Below are 15034 nucleotides of genomic sequence, written 5' to 3' on the forward strand. Positions count from 1 at the left end.
GATCTTCCTCCTCACTTCGTGGCCATTGTGTCTCGTCATCGTCCACCTCTTGTAACAAATTGCCAGCGTCGACTTCCTCTGGCCGTGGCTGTTCAAATATTTGGGCATTGCTACATGGGATCTCCTCTTCCACCACTTAAAGCAGAGCAGGCGAGGGGCACAAATCTGGAAATGAACCAGTGAACAGCTCTTCAGTGTCCAAGTGTGGGATCAGTTGCTGTCTGACGACACTCGGCATGGTGGAAGGAAGGAGCATCAGGGTGAGGAGGAGTATGCGGTCGAGACTCACAGCTACTAAAACTTGACCGTGTGGAAGACAGACCAGAGGTGGTGGTGCCCAGGTAACTGGAAGTATTATCTGCTATCCAATTAATAACCTGTTCACACTGATCAGTTCGCAATAGTGGTGTTGTAGTGTGCTTCCCTAGTAATTCGGTCAAGAAGTGGGAGCGAGACGATGTGGCTGTTGGTTGTGGCACATTTTCACCTTGGCCACGGCCCCGTCCTCTACACGCACCATCACCAGAACGTCCAGTTCCACGTCCCTTGCCACACGCCTTGCCCATTGTAAATGAAGTAAAATAGCTTACACTCGCACTATCAATGGAAAAAGGGTAATAAAAAGGAGATTAGAACCGTGGAAGAAATGCCAAAAACAGGATAATACAGAGATTTGACCCGTGGAACTGCAAAACCACAGTTCTATTTTTCTGGCCTACACCAGACTCTTTTAAACAGATATATTGGTGTCTGACCAGTCAGGGAGACACTATTACTGGGTTTTTTTACGGCAAAAAATACCAAAAATGGGATAATACAGAGATTTGACCTGGGAACTGCAAAACCACAGTTCGATTTTTCGGGCCTACACCAGACTCTTTTAAACAGATATATTGGTGTCTGAACAGTCACAGACACACTCAATTTTTTTTGGGAGGGGGAAAAAATACCAAGAGGTTAATAAGACGGGTATTTGTACAGTCTGACTGAGGAGAAAAAAAAAAAACAGGATTTAGATGAAAAAAAAAATGTTCATTGCCCCTGAGACCAGGGTGATAAGTCTAGCAATTTGACCAACAGGAGCACACAGGACTGTAATGCAGTGTTTGTTGGTATAACCACTGCGTCTCCTATACAGCCTGCCTGCCTGATATCTGGGATGGATATTAGTCCTGAGAAGGACTGTTTGTTTGATTTTGCAGGCTTTAGAGACCCTACACTACCTATTTCGCACTATATATCTCTCCCTAACTCAGCAGCACTGACCCTACACTGGCTGATCCGGAGCGACTATGTCCAAGATGGCGGCGCCCGGTTTTAAATACTCGAGGTGACGCTGTGCGGCCAGCCAATCACTGTAATGCCCACAAACAACATGGCTGCGGCATTACAATGACTGGCTGGCAATCCCCGCATGTTCATTGGCTCTGCAGGATGATCTTCTCCTGATGAACCATCAAACAACGGGGAAACGCGTCGAGGAGTTTGGAGGAATGATGGGGGCAATCTGAATACTTATATAACATAAGTCCTATTTTTTGATCATGTCATTATCATGAAAAAGTATTTGGAATGGAGTATCAGTTTACCACATAAATGCATACTGTGAGTGGGATTAGCATTTCTAACTATAGGAATATTATACTGGAATATGTGAATATATTTGATTAAGGACTACTGATATAAGGCTGCACCCTTGATATATATATGTGATATATTGATGTAGCTTGGGAAATAATAGATATGCATTCATAAGCCCCATCTACAACAACCTTCTCCTGCTATTTTTAAGTTTAGTGACTTGTTGTGTATAGGCTGTTTTTGTCCAAGTTCACACCTATAAAATTATATATCCAGTAGTGGAAGACTATCATCGTCAGCAATAAGGTGTGTAAAAAGAAAAAATAATCATAAAAATAATCATGATAAATGAACAGTTCTACCTGCACTAGGTCACTTTTTATGGGCACTTTATGGGCACTTGTTGTATGTTATATGTGTCAAGTATGACTATTAAAGATTACCTTTTAAGATAAATAGACAAAGGTTTTTTTTTGTGTTACTCTGTAAAGAGCGCCAAACGTGCAGGGCGGAGACCCGAGCTCCCGCCCGAGTAACCCGGAAATGCTCGGTGCTCGCCGAACATCCCGAGTAGCGTGATGCTCTGGCTAGTAACGAGCAGTGTCGAGCATGCTCGCTCTACACTAGTGGTGAGCACCTTGAACCCACAGGTGCTTCACAGAATTTTACAACGTGGATCTTTAAAAATGAAAAAAATATATTTTTCCCACAAAAATGTTGTTCTAGCCCCACATTTTAATTTTCACAAGGATAGCAGGAGAAAATGGACCCCAAAATTTGTTGTGCAATTTTGTATGCCTACTTTTGATGCACAGTGCAAAGCTCAGAAGGAAGAAGCACCATATTGAAGTTAAGATTTTGTCACATTGGCAGAGCCCCTGAGATGCCAGAACAGCAGACACCCCCATAAGAGACCCCATTTTACAAACTACAGCTCTCAATGAATTAATCTAGGGGTGAAGTGAGCATATTGACACCACAGGTGGATCACAGAATTTTATACTATTGGGCAGTGAAGAAAAAAATTATATTTTTATCACCAAAATTTTGTTTTAGCCTCAGATTTTACATTGTCCCACAAATTCCGCTGAATGTATAAATACCCTATATGTGGCTGTAGAGTACTGCTTAGCCATACGTCGAGACTTGGGAGGGACGGAGCGCTATTTGCCTCCTGGAGCGCATATTTTTCTAGAATAGTATGAGTACTCCATATATATAGCCCCTAAGTGCTAGTGACGCGCCCCCTGGGCCGTGGGGTACTCGGTAGCCGGGCCGGTCGATGCTGGGGGATGTCACAGTGGCGGTGACCCGGTCCGTGACCCAGGGCGGTCAATAAAAGGGGAATAAAGAAAAGGGAATATAGTTTTTATATATATAATGTTTGTGACGCCACCTGTAGTATGCGGCTATATGAGGCCGCCGCTGCGGTGCAGATCCTCTAGAGCTGATGATGACGCAGCAGAGTTGGTTCAGCTCTCCACACGCAGAGCTTAGCTCCAGGGCAGGAAGTGGTGATGTGATAGATGTTGCTGTGCAGTGTAGTGCAGGGGATGACGCAGATAATGACCAGTCCACAACTTAATGGCGGTTTCCTCTTATCTTTACTTGCGGTGGTTAGGCAGACCGGGGCACGGGCACTAACTGGTAGTAGAGGTCCGGGCGGCCTGGAAGCAAGTTGGGAATCCACCTCGTCAGGTGAAGTTGGAGGCCTTCCCTTTGCGCTAATCTCTTTGGCCCTGCTGCTTCTAGCTGTGATCAGCGGTTTGATGATAAAGCACCGTTTTTTGCTTCATTCTTTTTTTCTTGTTTTACCGTGTTCATTAAAGGGGTTAACTAGTGGGACAGATTTATAGGTCAGTACATTCCGGACGCAGCGATACAAAATATATGTACTTTTATTGTTTGTTTTCTTTTTCTCTTAATATTTACTTATGGGCACTACATATATATATATATATATATATATATATATATACAGTCATATGAAAAAGTTTGGGCACCCCTATTAATCTTAAGCTTAATGTTTTATAAAAATTGGTGTTTTTGCAACAGCTATTTCAGCTTGATATATGTAATAACTGTTGGACACAGTAATGTTTCTGCCTTGAAATGAGGTTTATTGTGCTAACAGAAAATGTGCAATCTGCATTCAAACAAAATTTGACCTGTGCATAAGTATGGGCACCCTTATCATTTTCTTGTTTTAAATACTCCTGCCTACTTTTTACTGACTTACTAAAGCACTTTTTTTGGTTTTGTAACCTCATTGAGCTTTGAACTTTATAGCCAGGTGTATGCAATCATGAGAAAAGCTACTTAAAGTGGCCACTTGCAAGTTGTTCTCCTGTTTGAATCTCCTCTGAAGAGTGGCATCATGGGCTCCTCAAAACAACTGTTAAATGATCTGAAAACAAAGATTATTCAACATAGTTGTTCAGGGGAAGGATACAAAAAGCTGTCTCAGACATTTAACCTGTCAGTTTCCACTGTGAGGAAAATAGTAAGGAAATGGAAGAACATAGGGACAGTTCTTGTTAAGGCCAGAAGTGTCAGGACAAGAAAAACATCAGAAAGGCAGAGAAGAAGAATGGTGAGATCAGTCAAGGACAATCCTCAGACCACCTCCAGAGAGCTGCAGCATCAACTTGCTGCAGATGGTGTCACTGTGCATCGGTCAACTATACAACGCACTTTGCACAAGGAGAAGCTGTATGGGAGAGTGATGCGAAAGAAGCCGTTTCTGCAAGTACGCACAAACAGAGTCGGCTGAGGTATACAAAAGCACATTTGAAGAAGCCTATTTCTTTTTGGAAGAAGGTCCTGTGGACTAATGAAACCAAGATTGAGTTGTTTGGTCATACAAAAAGGCGTTATGCATGGTGGCAAAAAAACACAGCATTCCAAGAAAAACACTTGCTACCCACAGTAAAATTTGGTGGAGGTTCCATCATGCTTTGGGGCTGTGTGGTCAATGCCGGCACTGGGAATCTTGTTAAAGTTGAGGGACGCATGGATTCCACTCAGTATCAGCAGATTCTTGGCAATAGTGTTCAAGAATCAGTGATAAAGTTGAAGTTACGCAGTGGATGGATCTTTCAGCAAGACAATGATCCAAAACACCGCTCCAAATCTACTCAGGCATTCATGCAGAGGAACAATTACAATGTTCTGGAATGGCCATCCCAGTCCCCAGACCTGAATATCATTGAACATCTGTGGGATCATTTGAAGAGGCTGTCCATGCTCGGCGACCATCAAACTTAACTGAACTGGAATTGTTTTGTAAAGAGGAATGGTCAAAAATACCTTCATCCAGGATCCAGGAACTCATTAAAAGCTACAGGAAGCGACTAGAGGCTGTTATTTTTGCAAAAGGAGGATCTACTAAATATTAATGTCACTTTTCTGGTGGGGTGCCCATACTTATGCACCTGTCAAATTTTGTTTGAATGCAGATTGCACATTTTCTGTTAGTACAATAAACCTCATTTCAAGGCAGAAACATTACTGTATCCAACAGTTATTACATATATCAAACTGAAATAGCTGTTGCAAAAACACCAATTTTTATAAAACATTAAGCTTAAGATTAATAGGGGTGCCCAAACTTTTTCATATGACTGTATATATACTGTATACACACTGCTCAAAAAATAAAGGGAACACTTAAACAACACAATGTAACTCCAAGTCAATCACACTTCTGTGAAAGTTATGAAGCATCACTGATTGTGAATCAATTTCTCCCGCTATTGTGCAAATGGAACAGACAACAGGTAGAAATGATAGGCAATTAGCAAGATACCCCCTATAAAGGAGCAGTTCTGCAGGTGGGGACCACAGACCATTTCTCTGTTCTCATCCTTTTTGGCTGTTGTTTTGGTCACTTTTGCATTTTGTCATTGCTCTCATCCCTAGAAGTACAGTAGAATGAAGCGGTATCTACAGTACAACCAACAGAAGTTGCTCAGGTAGTGCAGCTCATCCAGGATGGCACATCAATGCGAACTGTGGCAAAAAGAGTAACTGTGTCTGTCAGCTCAGTGTCCAGAGCATGGAGAAGATACCAGGAGACGGGCCAGTACACCAGGAGACGTGGAGGAGGCCATAGGAGGGCAACAATCCAGCAGCAGGACCGCTACATCCTCCTTTGTGCAAGGAGGAATAAGAGGAGCAGTACCAGAGCCCTGCATAATGACCCCCAGCTGGCCACTAACATCCATTTGTCTGCTCAATCTGTGAGAAACAGACTCCATGAGGGTGGTATGAGGGCCTGAGGTCCACAAGTGGGTATTGTGCTTATGGAATGGAAAGGGAAAAGAAAAAAAAAAAAGTTTAAGAGCTGTCTTCGCTCGAAACGCGTCTGGTTGCGCACCCCTCCTTAGTGCTCCTGTGTTTTCCCTTCTATTATTGTTCTTCCACCAGCTGGAGTTACATTATTGCTATCTGGATATTTTTAACAAATTCTAAATAAAAGACATTTGTTTTTATTATTGGAGTCTGTGGAGCTGGATCATCGTCTTTCCTATTAGTTGTGCTTATAGCCCAACACTGTGCAGGGCGATTAACATTTGCAAGGGAACACCGAGATTGGCAGATTCAACATTGGTGCCCTATGCTCTTCACGGATGAGAGCCGGTTCACACTAAGCACATGTGACAGACGTGACAGTCTGGAGATACTATGGAGAATGTTCTGCTGCCTGCAACATCCTCCAGTATGACCAGTTTGGCAGTGGGTCAGTAATGGTGTGAGGAAGCATTTCTTTGAAGGCCCGCACAGCCCTCCATGTGGTAACCAGAGGTAGCCTGACTGCCATTAGGTACCGGGATGAGATCCTCAGACCTATTGTGAGACCATATTCAGGTGCAGTTGGCCCTGGGTTCCTTCTAAGGCAGGACAATTCTAGGCCTCATGTGGCTGAAGTATGTCTTCCCATTCCCCAGACCTGAATCCAATCGAGAACATCTGGGACATCATGTGTCGTTCCATCCACCAATGCCACGTTGCGCCACAGACTGTCTTGGAGTTGATTGATGCTTTAATCCAGGTCTGGAAGGAGATCCCTCAGGAGAACATCCACTGCCTCATTAGGAGCATGCCCAGGCGTTGTAGGGAGGTCATGCAGGCACATGGAAGCCACAAACACTACTGAGTATCATTTCCTTGTTTTGAGGCATTTCCATTGAAGTTGAATCAGCCTGTAATTTTATTTCCACTTTAATTTTGAGTATCACTCCAAATCCAGACCTCCATGGGATATTAATTTTGATTTACATTGATAATTTTTATGTTTTATTGTTCTCAATGCATTCCACTATGTACTGAATAAAGATTTGAAACTGGAATATTTAATTCAGTGATATTTAGGATGTGGTATTTTAGTGTTCCCTTTATTTATTTGAGCAGTGTATTATAAATGATTAAATGATACCAAGTGGGAACTAAAAAATAAAGTATTATTAATCATAATGATTTAAAAAATATCACAATAAAATATATACAAGTGTAAATACTCCACTTTTCTTCCCTTCAAAAATAAAGAAATGAAAACTTTTTAAAAAAATTCATATATTTTGTCGAAAAGAAAAAAAAAATAAACACAAGAATTAAAATTTTTCAGTTCCCGAAATATACAATAAAAAGTGGCATTTAACACAAACTGGCTAGGGACGCGTCATTCCAGCCGTCCATCGGTGCACCCGTGACGTGATTGTGGGGCGTCGATGGGTTACCATGACAGCTGGCAGCGTTTAGCTGGCATTTACTGGAGATCGTGACTTTCACTATTCATATCAGTGCTTATGCACTTGTAGCGCCCCGAGGGTTCGGCCGCTACAGGGGTATTGCACCTCAGACCAGAGGTGTGATATTCCACTCCCAGGTAAGGATGGAGTATGGACCAGGGCTCAGTTAGCTGCATACAGCACACACACCCCATTTCCGAGGGACAGCTCAACGGTGCTCCCACTAGACAGAAGTGCAGGCACGACCGACTATGTCCCTGTCTGGAGTGGGGAGGGGGGTGGAACACCTAGTGCTGTAGGGGCAGATAGGGGTTGGTTCCTGAGCGTAGGAAGGAGCCCATTGGTTGCTGGTCACCTGGGCTCATGGTCAGAGGGAGGTATAAAAGGTGGGCACCATCTTAGATCTAGGTTCGTTCGTTCGTTCAGTCTGTGAGGAGAAGTTGAGAGGAGATCTGACAGGGAGCAGCAGCTCAGGCTGAGTGCTGCTCCAGAGGCAGGCCTAGAGAAGAGGCCAGAGCCTGAGAGGAGAAGGAGAAGTGGGCCTAGAGAAGAGGCCGAGGAAGGAGGAGAAGTGGGAACAGGAGGAGAAGAAACAAAAAAGGAAGAGAGAGAGGAACAGAAGGGCTCAGGAACAAGAAGGTGGAAGGGACCCTAAGAACCCACGAGAATACAGGGTGAAGGGTCAGGCAGATTAAGGGTACCGGATCCCAAGTTGGTGGAGGAGAAACAACCCTCAGCCAAAGACCGGACGTCGTGATCATTTATTGGTGCGACACCTCATCAAACCTGCTAGGAAGGCACCATATAGGACAGCGGGGAACGGGGCCCACGTTTACCCGCACAAGTCCGCGGCAGCTGGACAAAATTGGGTCACTGGTGAGGCAGGCCAGAGAAAGGAAAGAAGGGGGTCCTGTGCCATATTCCTGAACTGCCTGGGAGTTGACCGAGCCCCACACCTGGTGGACGCAGCACGGCTCGGGCAGTCATTGCCAGCTGAAGTGACTTGGATATTAACCGTGAGTAAAGACCCTGGACTGCAGTACGTTGTCTGTGTGCTTTTTCGCTCCTCCGGCACTACCGGTACTGGGACTCTCACCACCATCACTTCCACCATCCACTACACTGCCCTGGGGCCACACTCTTCCCGTGGAGAGTTACACTACCCCAGCTGCACACCTCATCAGCCCCAGCGGACTGCATGCAGCGGCGGTTCCTAATAACCGCAATCCACGGGTGGCGTAGTCGGACATTATCTAAAGTACTGTAGCAGACTACCATTGGTCTGACCACCCTGAGCCGTGGGACCGGGCCGCCACTACTACTCCCAGCGTCTCCCTATTGCCCGGTTCCGCGTGCCCCACGGCCCAGGGGGCGAGTCACACTGCTATGTATAGCACTAACGATCGGGTGATCGCAGCTTCATGTCCCCTAAGACACTGTTAAATTAAATAAAAAGTAAAAAAAAAATATTTTAAAAATATGATAAAAAATAAAAAAGCTAAAATCACCCCTTTTTCCCCTATTAAAAATGAAACAAAAAAATACACATTTGGTATCTCTGTGTTCATAAAAGTCCAATCTATGAAAATATAAAATAAATTAATCCAATCGTAACGAGAAATAAAATTCAAATGACAGGATTGGGGTTTTTGGACGCTGCAACATTGTAATAAAATGCAATAAGAGGTAATCAAAACATTGTATCCACCCCAAAATGGTATCAGTAAAAAAGTCAGCTCAGGGCGCAAAAAACAAGCCACCACACAGCCCCATATCCCAAAAATTGATAGAGTTACAGGTCTAGGAAAATGGCGACTCGAGCTAATTTTTTTTTACAAATTTACGATTTAAATTTTTAAATAAAAATAAATAAATGCATGTTTGGTATCTGCGTAATCGTAGTGACCTGGAGACTCATGTTGCCAGGTCAGTTTAACTGTATAGTGATTATGGTAATAAAAATCCCAAAAAACAAATGTGAAATTGCACTTTTTTTGCAATTTCAAAACACTTGCAATTTTTCTTCCCACTTTGTAGTGCATCACATGATAAAATGAATGGTGTTATTCAAAAGTACTACTCGTCCTGCAAAAAACAAGCCCTCATACGGCTATGGAGATGGAAAAATAAAAAAAGTTATGGCTCTTGGAAGAAGGGGAAAAAGAAACGAAAATGAAAAAACGGAAAATCGCCCGGTTGTGAAGGGGTTAAAGAGTTACCAAATGGACAGCACAGACATATACAATGAATCTGTGAATCAACCCTAAAAGTTCTTATTTTTTTTTTATTTTAACTGTCTAAAACTTATTGCAATAAAGCAATACAGAATTAAATATTAGTGATGAGCGAGCGCTAAAATGTTCGGGTACTCGTTGCTCGGGTCGATCAAATTGGAATACTCGGGTGCTATGGTAAAATCGAGTATTTTTCAGGCAGCTCCCCCGGCGGTCTGCAGAGGGCCTAAAAATTGCCCAAATCGATGGGAACAGTGCTCAAATGACATGGGAACAGCATGGGGAAGACCCCTGGAAGCATTTCTGACTCCCAGGTCACTGCTGTCAACAACGTTGTCAGGAGTATTACGCCACTTTTACTGACTCACAATAAAACATACCAAAATGAAACCAAAATGGATTTTCCTGGGAAATATGTTAAGGAACATCCTTTCCAGGGTAATGACTTGTATATAAGGCAAAATAAATAACCAAAACCAAAATTACTCCTCCACACCTTGAGCTATGTTCACACGTAGCGTTTTTTTTACTTTTGCATTGCTTTCACCCAAGACAAATGCATTCACTGGGAAATGTCATTTTAACATTTTACAACCTTATCTGGCCATGTGGTGTGTGACATATCATTAGACACATGCATATGACGCGCCCCCTGGGCCGTGGGGTACTCGGTAGCCGGGCCAGTCTATTTACAGTGGTAGTGACCCGGTCTGTGACCCAGAGTGGTCAATAAAAGGGGAAAAGTAAAAGGGGAATAAAGTTTTTATAGAGTTAATGTTCGTGACACCACCTGTGGTATGCGGCTATATGGGGCCGCCGCTGCGGTGCGGGTCCTCTGGAGCTGATGGTGACACAGCAGAGTTGGTACAGCTCTCCACTGGCAGAGCTAAGCCCCAGGGCAGGAAATAGTGATGTTATGAGGTAGATGTTGCTGGTGCTGTGTAGTGCAGGGCTGGTGATGGCTCTGCAATAATTCTAGGACACAGTGGGGTGCAGTCTTCAGATTTTACTCACAGTTGTTCAAGTCTCCAGGTTACCAGCGCCAGTGTGTAACCTCCCACGTCGTCCTGCTTTCACCAAGGAAGGGGTTCAGCAATCTCTCAAGTATCTCAGGAGTACTTAAACGGGACCCCGTTCTATGTGCCTTCCTCGGTCGTCTTCCTGCGCTGGCTCTCACCCTCCTGCCCTGCACCTCACAATCAGTGTCCCAAGCCGGTAGCCTCGGATCTTGTTGGGCGACCTGCAGACCCTTGAATCCTATGCAGCCACCTTTTCGGCGATATAATTGTGGTTTTGGGCAGCTGCACCTTGAAAGTACAGTAGCCTCCAGTTTTCTAGATGAGCCTTGTAGTTCTCCATTAGTTAGGGGCCGGTCCCCTCTGCGGCCTGATCCCTCCAAGTCCGTGTAGATTCTGGCGCACGGGTGGCTTCAACACTTCCCGTGCCCCTGGGATCCTCTCTGTCTCTCTTGAAGCCTCCCTCTGCTCCCACCCTCTCTGTCTGTCCTCCGGGGCCTCTCTTACTGGGCCCTGCTCCTTCTCCACTCCTCCTGAGCAGAGCTTCTCCTGAGCTCCTGTTCCCAACTCTCTCTCCTCTGAACTCTCTCCTCAGACTGATCTGACTCCTTCAAGATGGTTCCCTTTTTATACTCCTCCTGAAGGTGCTCCCCTGTACTGCTTCCTCCACCCACACCCACTACATGGTTCCCCCTCTCTCAGTTCCCCCCACTTCCAACCAGGGACAGGGCTCAGCATTAAGCCAGTGCATCTTGCCCCGCCTGCTGGTCTAGAATGGTGTAGTGTTGGATGCTGGTGGGTGGGCCCGGGCAGTACCCCATCCTTACCTGAGAGTGGGGCACCACACCTCTAGGTGAGATGCAGTACCTCTGTGGCGACTGAACCCGCAGGGGCGCCACACATACAGTGCTGAAAAGACATGGGAACAGCATGGGGATGACCTCTGGAAGCATTTCTGACTCGCAGGTCACTGTTAGAACCCTCCTGTTTGTTTTTTCCATCTTGTGTTTTGCGGTCTTGTGACCATCTGCCTTTATATTCCAGATACGCCCTTTTGGCTGTGCTGGACTTCAGTGTTTGACTGTTCCTCTAGCATGGTGCTTCGGTGCCTTTCTCTGTCAGTTCGCTTAGTCCTTCTGGCACCTCTAGTACCTTTTTGTCAGTTTGTCTTTTTGTGTTCTGCAGCAACTTCTCTGTTTAGGAGATGTCCCATTTTTGTCCCAGTCCTTAGTTATTTTAGGGACCCCTCCCCTTATGCTATAGGTCTTCGTTCAGACTAGCCGAGGACAAAGGCGGGTCTGTTTGCTAGGAACAGGCAGCCCGCTACATCGTAGGGATTCAGCTTAGTCTTACTGTAGGGACAGCTTCCCCCTATCTTTCCTTAGTACTTGTTGCAGATCATAACAGTAAGCCCAGCCCAAAAAACTAAAAGGAAAGAAATTCCGGTATCAGTATGGTTTCCGTCCAGGATTTGGCTCAATGCTTGTAGGGATTGTCTCTGGAGGTGGCCGAGCTACAGCAACACGAGAGTAGCTGTTCTGGAGCGCATTTTGTGGAACCCAAGGTAGGACTGCCTGATGTTTTTTATGGTAAACAGCAAGATTTTTTTTCTTTTAAAAATGCTTGTTTGTTATATTTTTGTTTGAGACCAAGGTCCTCTGGGAATGAATCACAGCGCATTGGTTTTATTATGTCACTTTTGCGCAATGAACCAGAGGGGTGGGCTTTTTCTCTCCAACCTAATGATTCATGCTTAAGGTCGGTTGAAGAATTTTTTTCTGCTATGGGTCTATTATATGACGATCCTGATAGAATCTCATCTGCTGAGGCAGAACTCAGGCGTTTGAATCAGGGGTCAGGTGATGTTGAAAATTATTGCACACACTTCAGAAGATGGGCTTCAGAAGTCAGATGGAATGATCCTGCTCTGAAATGTCTATTTCTTGCTGGTCTGAGTGAAAGGGTTAAAGATCTGCTAATTGCATTCCCTGCACCTGAGACTCTGCAGGATGCCATACAATTAGCTGTTCGTGTGGACAGGAGGCTGAGGTTCAGGCTGAATCAGGTAAAGACTCCTGTAATGTCAGGTCCTAGTCCCCAGAAAATCTGCTCAGACGGTGGAGAACCGATGGAGGTTGGGGCAATATCACTCCGCTCATCGGGAAAGAGACCGGAGGTTTGCTGAGGGATTGTGTCTTTATTGTGGTAAAGCTGACCATTTGATTAAGTATTGTGAGCTTCGTTTAAGTAAAGAAAAAAAAAAGGAAAAAGGTCAGGTACGCCCGTATAGCTTGTTTACGCTCTGCAGGAGTATTTCTTTCTGGGAGTACTACTTTGCAGGAAGATTTGATTGAATTTCAGGTATTTGTGGATTGTGGTTCAACGCTTAATGTGATTGATAAAGGGTTTTTTGAAAACTTTAAATTGAAATCCAAACCTTTGTCATCACCTATTTCTGTGATTGCAATTGATAACACTCCCTTGAAATGTATTACTCACAAGGTTGCTGCATTTACCCTCACTATCAATGGAGTTCACCAAGACATTTTGGACTTGGTTGTATTGGATAATTTACCCTCTCTGGTCGTTCTAGGTTTGCCTTGGTTAAAACTGCACAATCCTTTACTGGACTGGTCTACTAATGTGATTAAGTCTTGGATTCCGAAGTGCTATGATAAATGTTGTAATGGTCGCATTGCGGCTGTGGAAAAAAGGGAATTACCGGTACCTATTCAAGATTTTTGGAGGGTTCTTTTTCGGAGGAGGAGTCGCAAGTTTTACCTCCTCATAGGGATTATGATTGCGCCATTGAGTTTGTTCCTGGAGCTACTCTTCCCAAGAGTCGCTTGTTTAATCTGACTATCCCTGAAAGAAAGGCCTTGGAGGAATACATCCAGACTAGCCTGGCTGCTGGTCACATTAGACCTTCTAAGTCGCCTGTGGCTGTTAGATCTTTCTTTGCTAAAAAAAGGACGTGGGTTTACGTCCATGTCTGGATTTTCGTGAAATTAATAAGATTACCGTACGCAATTCCTACCCATTGCCGTTAATTCCTGACTTGTTTAACCAGTTAGTGGGGGCCAAGTGGTTCTCTAAAATTGATCTCCGGGGGGCATACAATTTGTTAGGAGTGAAGGAGGGTGATGCGTGGAAAACTGCTTTTAACACACCGGTAGGTCATTTTGAGAATCTGGTGATGCCTTTTGATCTTACCAATGCACCTGCATTTTTTTCAGAACCTTATTAATGACATCCTGAGACCTTTGATTGGTAAGAATGTGGTTGTGTATTTGGATGACATTTTGATTTATTCACCAGATCTAGAGTCCCATTGGCCAAGTGTACGTGAAGTTTTGCAGTTATTGAGTGATAACTCACTCTTTGCTAAGCTGGAGAAATGTGAATTCCCTGTGCAGAAAATTAGTTTTTTGGGCTACATTGTCTCCAGCGAGGGCTTTGAGATGGACCCTGTGAAGGTTCAGGCTGTGCAGGAATGGCCTAGGCCTATTGGTTTGAAATCTATACAGAGATTTTTGGATTTTGCCAATTATTACAGGAAATTCATTAAGAATTTTTCTGTAATTGTTAAACCTCTAACTGATCTCACCAGGAAAGGTGCGAATATGGTCCAGTGGACTACTGAGGCCATTGAAGTGTTTAAGTATCTCAAAGAGAGGTTCAGTTCTGCCCATATCCTTATGCAGCCTGATGAGACCAAGCCTTTTTTGGTCGAGGTCGATGCTTCATCGGTGGAGGTCGGAGCAGTTTTGTCTCAGGAGAACAGGGATGGAGTACATCCTTGTGCCTTCTTTTCGAAAAAATTTTCGGAAAACCGAACTGAATTATGATGTTGGAAATCGGGAGTTGCTGGCTATTAAACTCGCGTTAGAACATTGGCGTCACTTTTTGGAAGGCGCTAGATTTCCTATTCAGGTTTTCACAGATCATAAGAATTTGATCTATCTGGATGCTGCCAAGTGCTTGAATGACGGTCAAGCTAGGTGGGCACTTTTTTTTTTCTCGGTTTCATTTTTCTGTTACCTATATCCCTGGTACTAAGAATGTTAAAGCCGATGCTTTATCTCGCAGCTTCTCTCCTATGGTCGGTGCCGAGGAGGAGGAGAGCATTTTACAGAAAGGAGTTGTGGTGGCTGCACTGGACTCCGTTTTGGAGGATGGGATTCTGAAAGCTCAAGATGATGCCCCATCTAACACTCCCCATGGGAGGTTGTTCGTGCCTAGAACCTTTAGGACAGATTTGTTTGTGGAGTGTCATGAGTCTCGGTTGGCAGGTCATCCAGGAATTTCTGAGACTAAGAGACTTATCAGTCACAGTTTTTGGTGGCCTGGATGGCAGAAAGAAGTCATCAAGTGTGTGCGTCAATGTACTGTGTGTGCTAGGTCAAAGGCTTCACATACTCCTGCTGCAGGGTTGCTTTGCCCTCTGGAGGTT

At 44.4% G+C, this 15034-nt stretch overlaps 1 protein-coding gene across 1 annotated transcript in view; it reads left to right on the forward strand.

The window, feature by feature from the left end:
- The window catches only part of LOC141271666 (poly(ADP-ribose) glycohydrolase-like), a 527289-nt gene that overhangs the window by 288570 nt on the left and 223685 nt on the right, over positions 1-15034 (forward strand). The window lies entirely within an intron of this gene.

This window comes from Phyllobates terribilis, unplaced genomic scaffold, assembly GCF_046119375.1.
Source record: "Phyllobates terribilis strain yellow unplaced genomic scaffold, ASM4611937v1 Scaffold_5__5_contigs__length_657084704, whole genome shotgun sequence".
NCBI classification, from domain to species: domain Eukaryota; kingdom Metazoa; phylum Chordata; class Amphibia; order Anura; family Dendrobatidae; genus Phyllobates; species Phyllobates terribilis.